The sequence below is a fragment of the Pteropus medius genome, unplaced genomic scaffold (genome assembly GCF_902729225.1).
Source record: "Pteropus medius unplaced genomic scaffold, Ma_sr-lr_union100, whole genome shotgun sequence".
In the NCBI taxonomy this organism is placed as follows: Eukaryota; Metazoa; Chordata; class Mammalia; order Chiroptera; family Pteropodidae; genus Pteropus; species Pteropus medius.
This window is the reverse complement of record NW_024342471.1, coordinates 19439380-19453225: the sequence shown is the minus strand read 5'-3', so window position 1 is coordinate 19453225 and position 13846 is coordinate 19439380. Positions and strand designations below refer to the sequence as shown.

At 43.1% G+C, this 13846-nt stretch overlaps 1 protein-coding gene and 1 pseudogene across 4 annotated transcripts in view; one reads left to right on the top strand and one right to left on the bottom strand.

Annotated features, from left to right (window-relative positions):
* Positions 1 to 13846, bottom strand: part of PTPN1 (protein tyrosine phosphatase non-receptor type 1) — a 58043-nt gene that overhangs the window by 31088 nt on the left and 13109 nt on the right. The window lies entirely within an intron of this gene.
* LOC120604151 (uncharacterized) lies at positions 10622 to 10740 on the top strand (annotated as a pseudogene).

Genomic DNA, 13846 nt, shown 5'->3' with positions numbered 1-13846 from the left:
ACTCAGGAATAACCGTGGAGCAGCCGCGTCTGGTGCAGAGGAAAGACAGCGATGCTCTTGGCACTGCTGACCAGTCGCCTCCCATACCGACTTTGGTTGGTGTCAATGGGAGGAAATAAATCAGACAGCTGTGTCCAAGCTGTTTTGCCCAGTCTGTTCCGGCTCTGCTGCTTGAAAGGAAAGCTCAGCGGTGAGGGCTGGGGTGGAGAGGGGTGGCCATTCTCCACCCCAGCAACCTCCGAAGACTGCTGCTGTGTCACTCTCCAAGCCCTTGCCTTTCTCCAAAGGTCAGAAAGGAGACTGGGCCCACACCACACGACAGTGGCCTGCAACCACTGTCTGTGTGCCTAGACTCCTAGGGGTACACAGGACACACAGAACACTTTCTAACTTCTTGCTTCCGCTTAACGGGGCTGGACAGGCTTTCCAGAAGAGCTGATCGGCGAGCCTCCCCAGCTCAAGGGAGCAGACACTCGCTTGTCTGGCAGCGCGGCACAATCCCACAGACAGTGAGGGCTTATGGAATGAAAGTGCGAAAAGACCGGAAAGAACTAAAGTGAGAACTATGAGTTTGGAATTAAGAAAACAGATATAGCATGAGGATGACAGTGGAAAACAAAATAATGAGACTTGGAGAACTCTGTCTGCTTTCCCTCTGACCTCCTCAACAGAAAGCTCATGGATGAGTTTCCAGAAATGAGTAATTTCCTGCTATGATACCCAGGGAATGGCTGTGTGTGATAGAAACATTTCTTGGAAGAATAGGCCCCTTCTCTCTACTTCTGCAGGCAGCACCATTTTCTGATGTGGCTGGTCCATTCGCAGAGAAGCCTACATTCCATCTGAGATGGGATCCAGGCTCGCTACAACTTTCCGACAAACCTGGGAAGGAGGTCAACAGCTGGGCTATCTGGAAGGATTTTACATGGAGGCCCTCCGAGCCGGGCTGAGACTCAGTACAGTACAAAGCACTCTCAAATCAAGACACACTGGGGTCCTCCGCTGCAAAAAATATTCAGGCAGGACTGGCAAGCGCTGTCTTAGTGGCTCCTTGTGCCCAACAGAGGTTGCCACGAAAATCAGCTCCTGACAGGTTGTACTCTGTACTTCCAGGCTGATGGGCACATCATCCCAGACCCTGGATGGTGTCATGTCCTCTCCTTGATATTTGACCTTCTTGTCCAAGTGCAAAGTAGAGGTGGTTCTAGCTCCTTTGATCCCCGACTGTTCCCTTTTAAAAAAGTATTTGTTATGATACAGGGATTTACTTCAGTGAATCAGAGCTGGGGGGGGGGCGGTTATGGGGGTGGGTACAGATGAAAGAAAATGGGCCATGAGTTTATAATTATTGAAACTGGGTGACGGATACATAGGGGTTCATTATATTAATCTCTCTACTTCTGTATGTTTGAAGGTTTTTATAAAGGAGTCTTAAGGACTCAATTTTTTAAAAAAGTAGTGGGTAATGATATATCTAGACATGGTTTTGAGAGATTACTCTGGCTTTTTAATTCTGGGAAGATGGTGGCAGCAACTGGCACAGTTCTGCACTCTCTCTGAATTTCTCCATAAAAATAAACAGCAACAAGGATAGCAAAAGGAACACAGGCAAGCCCTCAGACAAACGCAGGGACGACGAGGCACCCTTTGATTCTGGAAGTACCAATAAAGTGGGTACGAGTCACTTATTAAGACCCATGTGGTATCAACTTTGTGTGGGAGGAAGTAGAACCAAGACTGAACAGGTGACTCTGATAGCTCTGATGGCAATGGAAGTGTGACAGGCCAATCTGTGGTTAGCAGCCGAGCTGGGAGCAGATTCTGCAGGCTCCAATTCCCAGGCAGTGCCAGGCTCGCCCCCGCCCCAGGTGCTGGGGAAGTCTAGACCCAATGGACTCTCAAAGCTAAGCGACCAAACGTCCTACTAGGACAAAGCTCTGAGGAAAGAGGAGGCTGAGATAAAAGGTAACATGGGAGGAACAGGGGAGGCAGATCTTAGGAAGTGCAAGGTCGTCTTAAAAATCACTTCACAAAGACAACTGAGAGAGGTTGACAGCCCTGAGCTGACCCACCCTCTGATCCAGCCCTCTCTTCCTAAAACTTCAGGGGAACACTGTTCACTTAAAAATGAGCAGACAAGGGGTAGCTGACTTCCACACAGTGTTATCACATTAAAGAGAATAAGGGACAAAATAATATCCCTATGGGAAATGAAAGCAAGCTAGAAAGATGCCTGTGACAGATGAACACTGATCCAACGAGCTGAAAGAAATTAAGAAAATGACAGAAACTATGGAAGAACAACATAAATGAGAATGAGAAATCAAGAAACAAGATAACTAGAAAAAAAAAGATTTAAAAAGAGAAGTGGAAGGAGTTAGAACAGAAATGAAAAAGATCTTTTCAGAAATGAAGACAAAACAAGGAGAAATATGAGAGCAAATAAACATATTTAATGTCTTAAAAGGAAACACAATGGGGGAGTTTTTAAAAAAATTCAAAAAAGTAATTAAATAGAAATAGGTTTCTTGTACTCTAACATTCTATAAGTTGAAATTACATTTAAAGTTTTTTGAAACTATATTTAATAATTTTTCATTTACTTTTTAAACACGTGAAGTTTTAAAAATTTTTGAGAAAAGTAAAAGAAACAGATAGGCAAAGAAGATCACACAGACATAATAAGCTGATCCCCGAAGAAGGAAACCAAAGCAAGGGAACAGAGAAATATAATAAATGATTAGACTTTGAAACAGAAGGTTTAAAAAAAAAAAACCCATTGGGAATCTAAGGAAAAAGACCAAGTCACTTATAAGGGAAAGACAATTAGGTTGTCAAACCCCAAGAGCAATGCTTTACACCAGAAGACAATGTAATAACATACTGAAATCGCTTAAGGAAAGAAAATACGATGCCAAGACTTTTATATACAGACAAAAATGGCCTTCGAATGTAAAGGCTGCAGACAAACTTAAGAATGCGCCCTGTTAATTTACGGATGTTGTTTCCATAAACCCTTCCTGAGGAATATGGCAGAGAATGAGTGTCCGGCAAACACAATGACTAGAGAGGTGTAGGAAAGACCTCGGCGTGGGCATTAATAGTTACTAGTAGGTCTAAGACGAAAGGATGGTTGCAAAGGAGACGATGTACTGCATAATGCACAGTACAACTATCAAAAGGGAGTGTGGGAGGCAGAACAGGAAGTTTTTGAAAAGTAGAATAATCTTGCTATCGGTTTTATAGATACAAACTGAGAATCCTCAGATATCAACTGTGAATACTTCAAATCAGATGATGGGAGAGAGGGAAGGGAAGGAAGGAGGATAAACGATTACAGTCATGAGCCACTTAAGGACGGGGATACATTCTGAGAAATGTCGTTAGTTGTGCAAACATCACAGATTACACTTCCACGCACCTACATGGCACGGCCTACTGCTTGCGCACTTAGGCTACACGGTATCCACCGGTGCACCTGCAGCCCACTGTCGACCAAAATGTTGTTACGCAGAGCGAGATGGTACTAGCTAACTTCAATATCGCTCACGCAAGGGAGTCGCAGATAACAGCCAAAACCTGAGGGCACTAGGGGTATACAATACAGATGTTAGTGAAGAAGTAGCCATTAGAAAATACAAACATTCCTAAATACCACAAGACTTTAATCATTTATAAAATTTCTCCTCGAAAATTACAAAAATAACATGTCCAGTGTATAGAATACAAAGATATAATGAAAAAACTTAACCAATGTTAACTGTCTACTAGCGTCGACTCTTTCAAACTTTTCTCAGAACACGTGCAAGCGTAAATAACAAATTCGCACTGCCTGTTTTTACATAGATAGGCTCACACACTACTCTATACTATCATCTTGTTATTCAGCCATCTAACCTACCTTCATTTACTCATGTTGTTTTAACCGGGTTTTCTATGGGTATCAATCACATTGGCAAATAGAATAAATCTGTCACTCCCAATAGTTCAGCAATAACTTAATTTTCTTATCTTGTGACTTTACCTAGAACCACCAAAACCATGTCAATAAAAGCTGTTAAAAACAAAGTTAAAAACAACCTCAGCACTTTTAACAGTTAGGTCTGTTAAATAGGTTCTCCTGTTTAAGTAACTGCCTTCTATTCTTATGTTATCACATAAGTTTTAGTTATGAAGAGCCGTTGTGGAAGGCCAGCTGAAACTCAACAGTTATTTGTCACTAGAGAGAGACCAACCTCCACTCAGAGAGGCTATTTTGGACAGAAAGAGCTCCCTTTTCTCACTACCCAGAATCCAATCTGACAATCACACCTAACTAGTTTTTTTCAGGTCCTTTCCATTTGCTTGGAGAGAGTCCCCTGGCAGTTTATCTCCTGCTTTTAATTTTTTTCCAGGCGACTATCGGGTCGATGTGCTTTCAGCTCCCCCAAACAACTTGATGACCAGCATCAATCGTCTTGGCTTCTCTCCCGCTCTCTTTATGCTCTCTGAACTCAGTTACTCTAAAACGACTTTCTTTTTATTCTCATACGTCTAGTGTTTCTTTCCTTTTTACACCCCGAAACTGGAAATTGAGGGTATTTTCTGATTATAAAGGTAATTTATTCTCATTTAGAAAACTCAAAGCACACACTGAAAACCAGATCACATGTGAAAATCATATGACCACTGAAAATCAACTGACCTCCCCCGCCCGACACACACACCCACACACACACCAAGGGTGGTGAGTATTTTTTGGTTGTTTCTCCTGTGGTTGGGGGAAGGGGCTGTCAGTGGATAGTCAATCTCCTACCATCTGGGAAGCATATTCACTCAAGATTAAGAGCAAAAATCTCAAAGCCTCCTTTGTTACTGGTACTTTCCCCGTACGTTTACTTTTCTACTTACTCTGCTCTGCTTAATTTACAGGCCACTTGACATTTATATCACTGTCAGGCCTTTTCATACATTGTTGATACTTCAGTCCATTTTGAATGACACTAAATGGTTCTCTCTTGGTTAGAAACCATCCAGAGTATCTTCGGGCAGCCAGCTCAGGAACTATAAACTGGCTAAATTGTCTACAACAATCAGTCTGGTAAAGTACATCAGACTCACAATTGTTCTCAATCTATTTCTTTTAAAAGTAGCTGCTTTCTTAGGCTTAGAGAAAACATATGAGGGCATGAAAGGGATATATACGTTTAGGGGAGGGGATATCTTTTGAGGGAAAAAAACTAGAACAAAATCACATTAAAAATAGTATTACGAATACAACAGTCTATGGAAAACAAACAATGCACACGTAAATGAGTACCAGTAAAACTGAGGAAATCTGAAAAACGTGGCACATTGTATCGATGTCCATATCTTGGTTGTGATATCGCACTAATTTTGCACAACACGGTGAGGGTGGGACTGGGCAAAGTATACAAGGGATCTCTCTGTATTATTTTTCACAACTGCACATAATACTACAATTATCTCAGCGAAAATTTCAATTAAAAATACAATTGGCAGAGTAAAGACAAAATGTTTATAGTATTTGTATCATGTAGTGATAGGAAAAAGTAAACTTTTTTTTCCCCCCACACTAAATGTAATCACTTTACAATACAATACATAAGATTAGTGATTACGGGACTGTTCAACAAATCATGGGATTCTAGTATAAGATAAGTTCTTAATTTTTAATACTGGATAAACCAAGGGGCACTACTACCTTCTACCAGTGAATAATTAGCTTCCGGAAGTCACTATCCCAGGAGGGGATGTCCTCTTGGAGACCAATGCTCCCCATATCCGCCTCCCGTGTTCTTGAAAACTGCTAAGCCACTTCTACCTGCAAGTCTCGCCCATCGCAACCTTCAGGCCTCACTTAAGCATCCAGGGACTTCTTCAAACCAGCTCAAAGCCACTTCGTCGACACATTCTTTGTACTTTTTTCCCTCCCAGCACTTCCTCCACAATTAAAATGAGTCAGTCGTGTGACTGTTCCATTCTGTCTCCCTCCTATAAGAGAGACCACGGGCACGTGTTCCTGATCACCCCCGCACCCGTCAGTGCCTGGCACTTAATGAATTAAGTGCCAACATAATTTATATCAATTTATAGACGACCATCATCTATAGGTAGATTACTCTCAGGTGCTGAGTCCCTCATGTGGTTTATTCCACAAATATTTCTGGCAATTCTTATATGGCAATTCTGTAGTTAGCTAGGAAGCAAAACTGCATGTAATTAAAATTAACCTTGCAAAGCTTTAGATATATTAAAGCCCAGCTCTTAATCTCTTTTGTTTCCTTCAACTGTAGCCCCACTTTATCAGGATATCAGGACAATGTGGTAACGCAAGGAATTTAGCCCTTTTCTCCTCTGGGGAGGGGAGGGGGTAAGGGTGCTACATACAGTTTAACTGAGGAAGGTTTAGTGTGTATACGATATGATTCCACGAGGTGATGCGAGGCCAGGCGCCATGGTACCTTAGATGCCGAGGATACGAAGATGTGAAAGACAAGATCCCATATTTCTTGAGATTCACATTCTAGCTCAGAAGAAAGTCATATATAAGCAACAGAATAAAAATATTAATTCATATAAAATGTTACTAAGTGTTGAAAAGGAATAGCTTGCTGCAAAAAGGGCTTTTTGGCCTGTCAGAAACTGGGTATGTTCTAGTAGCTTTCTGTAACCAAGTCCCAATTTTCCCCTAAGCAGACGGATTCCTCAGGTGGATCAGGGCAAAGTTAATGTGTTCACAGAGGCAACAGGAAAGCATAGTGATACTTCCCACGGTACCAAAACAGGGGAATTTAATAGAAAAGTTGGCTAAGTGTGGGAGGCACGTGCTCCACTGAGGGTGACTGGTGGTGGCTCAGGAAGATACAGCAACAAGGACGGAGACTGCAGTGTGTGGTGACAGTGTGGGGGTTGGGGGGGGGAACTAGCGAGGAGAATTGGGCCAGGAGAGCTGGGAAAATACCTCATGCATCTGCACCTGCGTTAAGCACCTGTGTCAGGTAAGGCCGAGGAATCTGGACATTATACTCTTAGCAGTGCAGAGCTGCCAAAATTTTCAAGTAAGACAGTGACTTCATTTCTCACCCCAGGAAAGACAGGGTGGAAATGAAGAGGCTGGGCTGCTGGCGACTGTAAAAGGCCAGAGGTGAGGGAGGCCTGAACCAAGGCAAGGGAAGAGGGTCAGGAGAGAGGAAAGGGTTCAGGTGCACGGTTCAGGACTAAAGCTGGAGGACTGGGTGAGGGTAAAGAGTTGAAGATTATTTTGGTTCTGAGTTAGTGCAACTAAGAACAGATAATATATTAACTTGTAAACATAAGTGTTAACTGATTTTATAATTACTCAATGGATTTCTAAATACAGAAAAAAAAATGCTTAGTGGTTAAAAAAAATCAAGCTTACCAGACCAGATAAAGCAGTGCTCTACATTACAAAATATATCCTCTAAATAAAAGCATGAGAAAGTCTACAGAAACCCATTTTATATATAAAAAAAAAAGTATTAGAAAATTTATAAAATTTTATGGGTAACCCACTTCTGATATATTTTAAAAGAATGTACCATATTTGCAGAGGTAAAAAAAAAAATAGCTTAAGTGCTTGAGTGATTTTCTGGCAAAAATAATTATTCTTCAGAAGAACTGCCAGTAAATTAGAGAGAAAATTTAAAGTCTCATTTGAGTAAAATCTGCTAAAAGCAGAAAGTGCTGTTTCATATGACAGCTTCTATGGTGAGACTACCCCCCCCCCACCCCACCTTCTGTGCTCATAATTATTAAGGGAAAAAAATGCCAGAAACTTCCATCGCACTATGCCAGAACGCGCTTATGGAACAATCTGTAGTTCTGGGGAACAGCCATGTTCCACCTCCAGCCCCACCTGACTCATCTCGGTTACAATGATGCCAGACTGAACCTTTCAGAAGTGGTACATCAAACCTTTCTGGGTGGGTGTGGGTGTGTGCGTGGGTGTAGACGGGTGCCCCTTTCTGCTGAGAAGTGAAAGAGCAGCTGTCAAGCCAGGGACAAAAGTATGTGAACGAGCAGAGAGCCTCCAGCCCTGCTCTCCACAAGTCGGTTTAAAAGCACGAGCTTAAGTGGAAACACCCCAGGCCTGCTCTCCACAGCGAACAGCCCAGCGCCCTAGGATCTCGGCAGTGTTTGGCTGAGGACAAAAATGGGGTATAGGTTGAGTGCCCACTGCGGGGGATGTGACATTTACGGGAGAAGAGAGCTCTAGAGACAAATTATTTTTTCACAACGCTGCCAGGGCCAGGCCCTGTGGTGCCATTCACATCCTCCCCCGGGACCTGTGTGCTCTGACTGCCTTATGCTGCTAGTCCTTTGTACCGTGTGAAGCATGAATCGAGCCATAAGAGACCATGGAGATGAACGACTTAAAGGTTTATCTGGTCTCCTGGCAGAAGACATCTTGGACTCTGAAATACTGCAGTGGATGGTTTTGGAGAATTTAAGCAGGAAGCTCACTGTATGGTTTCATGTATAGCCATGAAAAGGTCTTATCTGAAAACTAATCTTATATTAAGAAATATAACCAAGGGAGGTGATACTAATTATAAAAGCTGTTATTTTTCTGCCATATGATATACAACAGAAGAGAATGAGATTGAAATACCTTCAGAGTTTATAAAGATTAGTCACCTGTGATTCTATTATTTTCTCATATCAAATTAACATATGATAACTGCTGCAACATTTAATTTAGAAAACCTCTGAAAGACTATATATTTAGTTCAAAAACAGGAGACTCTGATAGGATATTCGTTTGTAGACAAGAGGCAAAAACTCTCAATAGCAAAAAAACCCAAACAACAACAACAACAAAAAACAGTAACTAAGGAAGAAATAGACCGATGCCCTGGGCCCCCAGAAGAAAACAAACAGGGGTAATAAAGAGACAGCCAGACCCAAGAAGTGTCCCTGGGCGCTGTCATTGCACTCCAGCCCCAGAAACTCCAGCCTGATCGTATTCCTCATGGCCCTCTGCCTCCAGCACCCCGAATCCATCATATCCTCCACAGTCCATGGAGGTCCATCCAGACTTACTTGGCAGTGAGGAGAAAGCAAGTCCAGTGCCAGGGTTGCATGGGAAGAGGATATGTTAATACATATCCATACCCCCACTGTATACCTACACAAATATACTATACCCCAGATCAAACTCAGATGGTTTTTATTCATAAAGTCACTATTATATGTAACATTACATATTATATGTAGCAATCATCACTGTGTATAGTAATTCTACGGGGAAATTTCATATGATCTTAATAGGAATACTTCGGGTTACTGCATATTAAATATGTTCCATGGGTGAGCTTGCAACTTAACCACCATTCATGACACTGATTCTACAGAAAATACATTCAGAGTCCCAGACAACTAACTTTCAAACTTCTGAAGAAGACACACTTGTGTACTAGGGCTTGTCCGTACTTTCAAGCTTGGTTACCATTTTGACTCCATTTTGGCCAGAAAATCCATCTGGACATTGTTCCTGTGAAGTGACCCAAATAAGATCTAAGGGGATACCTTGGACAGTAACAACCTTTGAACCTCACAAGCCAGGTACTCCGGGACACATAAAACTACCCATGCTTTTACCCAAAGCCCATGGATTTAAAAAGGACTCTATGCAGATATCGAAAAATAAAAACGGAAACTCATAAACACAAATTTTGCCACAAGATGACCTTGTCTATTTTACTGGCCATTGTAGTTCGTTTTCGGCTGTTCTTAACAGCTCCAACTCGCTGGAACCTCGATGGGGATACGCCTCTATCGCGTATCCTCTTCAGCTGGCACTGGGAGATCATAGATACGCCATTAAATACAGAAGTGGAAAGGAACTGCAGACAAATTAGACAGCAGGAGAAGCAGTTTATTGCTAGTTTGCAGTCTGGCGAATGTCACGAGGTGCACAGGGAGAGAACCCACAGAGTTTGGTTACCATGTCTATAGCCAGCACCACATGCCCCATATCCTTTTAGGGAAGTAGCCCCAAGAGCTAATGTGTGGGTGATTGCTCGTGGTGGCTGTGGTGGCCGTGGGGAAAGAGGGTGGTGAGAAGAAGGAGGGAGGGAGGGAGCAACAAGACGGAGAGTATGACTGTGGGTGGGGACTCAGTCACACAGACTTCAACATGACGACCGAGTAAGTGTGTCTGAATCCAGCACACAGGAACACAAAGGCTTACCGCTTCCCACGCGACCTGCAACACGTTTTCCAAGACTCCTGCCGACAGCCCTGTCTTTAAAGCTTTATTTCTACCTTGTTCTCAACTGCTCAATCTCTGGCCTTCGAACTTGTTAAAAGGCATTTTTACATTTAAGAAAATCTCAGGAAATAACACTGAGGATTCAGAACCACTGCTCCGACATGAACTGTCTATTCCGTTGAAACTCAGTTACCCTGATGCAAAGCCGTCCCGGAGCTTCAGGGAGGCAGCGTATCTGGAGGAAAGGACATTGGACCAGGAGGAAAAGGGTCCCCTTCTGGTCGTAGGTCTGCTCTGTGACCACTGAGGACGCTGGATCTCACACCTTTTGAAAAAACAATCCTATCATTTAGCGCAGTGACTTGTCTTTAAAATAGGTAACAGAACTATGGCCATGCCACCCTGAACAAGCCCAATCTCGTCTGATCTCAGAAGCTAAGCAGGGTCGGGCCTGGTTAGTAGTTGGATGAGAGACCGCCTAGGAAGACCAGGTGCTGTAGGTGTAAAAAACAAGGGCCTGTAAGCCTGACAAGGTTCTTGCAATCTGTGAGGTCAACCAAGGGTTGCCTCGCCTAAAAAAAAAAGAAATATTTTTTAAAAATTAAAATAAAATAAAAGAGGTAACAGAAGAGTGCTCTGCAAATTGTGAAACTCGGTGCTTTTATTCTCAATTTACTTACATTCATATAAAATTTCCAGTTTAAAAGACAAACCTAAAAAAAAAATCAACTATAAAAAGCCAAACCAACCCTAAGTATCCCTTCTTAACCAGACTAGACATGTCATTCTGCTCCAACATGTGAAGCCAAGCTTGCCTAGGCAAGAACAAGACTTTTACATTTATTTTCATTCCTCTCTTCCTCTTCTCCATTCAAATATCACCCATTCCAGAAGATGAAAGATCCAGAAGACGAAAGAAAAGTTAAAATGCGCAAGTAATAGAATAATCTCCCGGGCTGAACCAAGGATAATATGTTAAGAAAAAAGCTAAAAAAAAACCAAAAAACAAAAAACCCCACAAAAACACAATGATTTCGTTTCAGATGCAAATGCTTCACCTGCCCAGATCTTTTCTGCTGTGAACCTTTTGGCAAGATCAAAATCTCGGGAAATTCCAAACAAGTGAAACTCTAAAGCAAATTAGGAAAAAGGATCTGACTTTAGAGTCTAAGAAGGCTCCTCCCTTTCTTGTCTGGTTCTTCACTTCTAGAGAGGACCACCGAATCGACCACAAAATCATATGCTAACAAGAGCTTTGCTTCCTGCAAGTTGACAGCTGTCTGGCTTTTAATAAACGCCTCTATTTCCTGTCAGCATTGGTCAGTCCAAGCTACCAAACCTATGAAGTCTGAACAAGAAAGACTCTCACACCGCTGATGTCTCTGGTACTTGGCCAGCACACTGGAACACAAGAGCTAAGAAACCACAGGGAAATCGCCCTTCAAAGGGGCATGGTCTGTGCATGGCACAGAAGCAGGACTGGCTGAGGAAGACATGGACGGATTACAGATGAGACTTAGTGGCATCAAAAAAACATATATATATATCTCTGGGATTAGGCCCCCTGAAATGAAGTCTGACTACACACAAAGCACTGTGAGGGAGACACTAGGAATTACACATGGTTCTTGCTCAGAAGGGGCTTCTAATCTCACTGGGGAGGTATGCCGCATAGAGAAAATTAATAACAAAGTGTGTGCTAAACTGATGGTGAGTCAAAAACACATGATTCACACAGTACCATAACCTTGGTGCCTCCCTATCAGTTTCCAATTCATGACCCTTCTAAATAGCATAGCTCGTCTCTTCATTCAGGAACTACTTATTTGGTCCTTTCGATATGCCAGGGCACGTTACTGGGTACTAAGAGATGCAGATGACTGAAGCAAAAGCAGTCCTGCTCCTTCTAAGACTTGACAGGTTACTTGGCAATAGGATAAGTAAACAAGTAATTAGAGAACAATAGATATAGATATAGTATATCACACCAAGAGCTATAAAAGGGGGAGGTACAGGGGCCAATGGGAGGACTGGAAGAGGCACCTAACTTGGACCTGGGGAAAGGGGAAAGCAGAGGACACAGTCTCAGGAAGGATGCCTCAGATGTGACTGGAAGGAAGAACAAGAATTAGTGAGACAGAATGTTCCAGGCAGAGGAAACAGTATATGCAAAGGCTCTGTGAGAGACAGAAAGCATCATCATTTCAGGAACTAGAAGCTGTACTGGGGGAGCAGGAATACGTATGCACACGCCCTGAATTCAAGGGCCATTACTACTTCCTGGGTGAGTGAAGGAGACTGCTGAGGGAGGACCAAGGGTCAGGTGACAGGAACAGCGTGGGGAGGCCCCCGAGGAGCTCCCCCAGCAGAGGGGCAGAGAAGCAGCCCGAGAGTGAGAGTTAGGACTAACCAGAGAAAGAGGAGATATAAAAGGAAGAAAACAGGAGAAAGAGAGAGTTATAGAAACCAGAATTAGGGAACATTCAAGAAGCAAACAGAGGTCAACCATGTTGAATGGTGCTATGTTAGGGATGCAAACTATCCACTGGATTAGCAACAAGGAAGCTAATAGTGACCAGTCAAGAATTGTTTTTAGTGGCTTGGTAGGGTGGAGCCTAACTTCTCTGGGTGAGAAGTGACTGGAAGGTAAACAATGGACACAGTGACCTAATTATTCCCAACATTTTGACTGGAGAACGAAACAATATGGTAGTGGCTGCAGGGAGAGTCGTAGCTGGAGGAGGCCTGAGGATGTTTAAATGGTCCAAGTAAACTGGTAACAGAAAGGGAGGGCTTAAGATACATAACGAAAAGAGTCTCTGTGTCTCTGTGCCTGAGTAGGTGAATTTGGGAATTTGGCAGGGGCGCGGGGGGCGGGGAATGTCAGAAGCACAGATATAGGGGCTGCCTTAGACCAGAACGGCTCCCTTTTCCTTGCAAGAAATGAGGTCGAAAGGATGGCAGATAAGCTTTAGATCTGAGGGCCAGAGCTGAGGGAGACAGATTCGAGGTTAAAGACTGGATTTCCAGGGGCTCAAACTGCAAGATGGGGAGCTTTCCTCTAGCAGCACTCTAGAGCCTGAGCCAGGGGAGAGAAAAGCGGGTGGCTGGCCTGGTCCAGAGCTACAGCGAGTCAAGTATACTGATGGCAAGAAGATGGGCAAAAGGGCCAGGAGTGTTGGACAGGCAGCATTTCGAGTGACTGACCATGGTCTCAGCTGAATAATAGTGGGAAATGAGGACGCAGGGTCAGGAAAGAAGCGGCCGGAAATCTGGATGCAGCAGAAAACTCAACCCGAAGTGTTTTCACTGTCCTCAGCAACTCTGAAGACGAAGCATAATCAATGAACTGGGGATCTTATCCAGAGTTTGGACTTCTAAAAAGGATGCCTTTTAATAATTTTTTCTTATTCACCGCCCCCATCTTAAAAACGATTGCTTCCCCCTGCAATATTGTGACCATTTAATGGCTATATTTCAGCGATTCTGTTGAGAGCCTTGTGGGTCACTGTCTTTCTACTCCGCACATCTCCTTCAGCTCTGTATGTTCTATCGTACCCACTCAGTGACATGTAAATGACTCCAATATAAAACTAGAAGGAGGAAAAA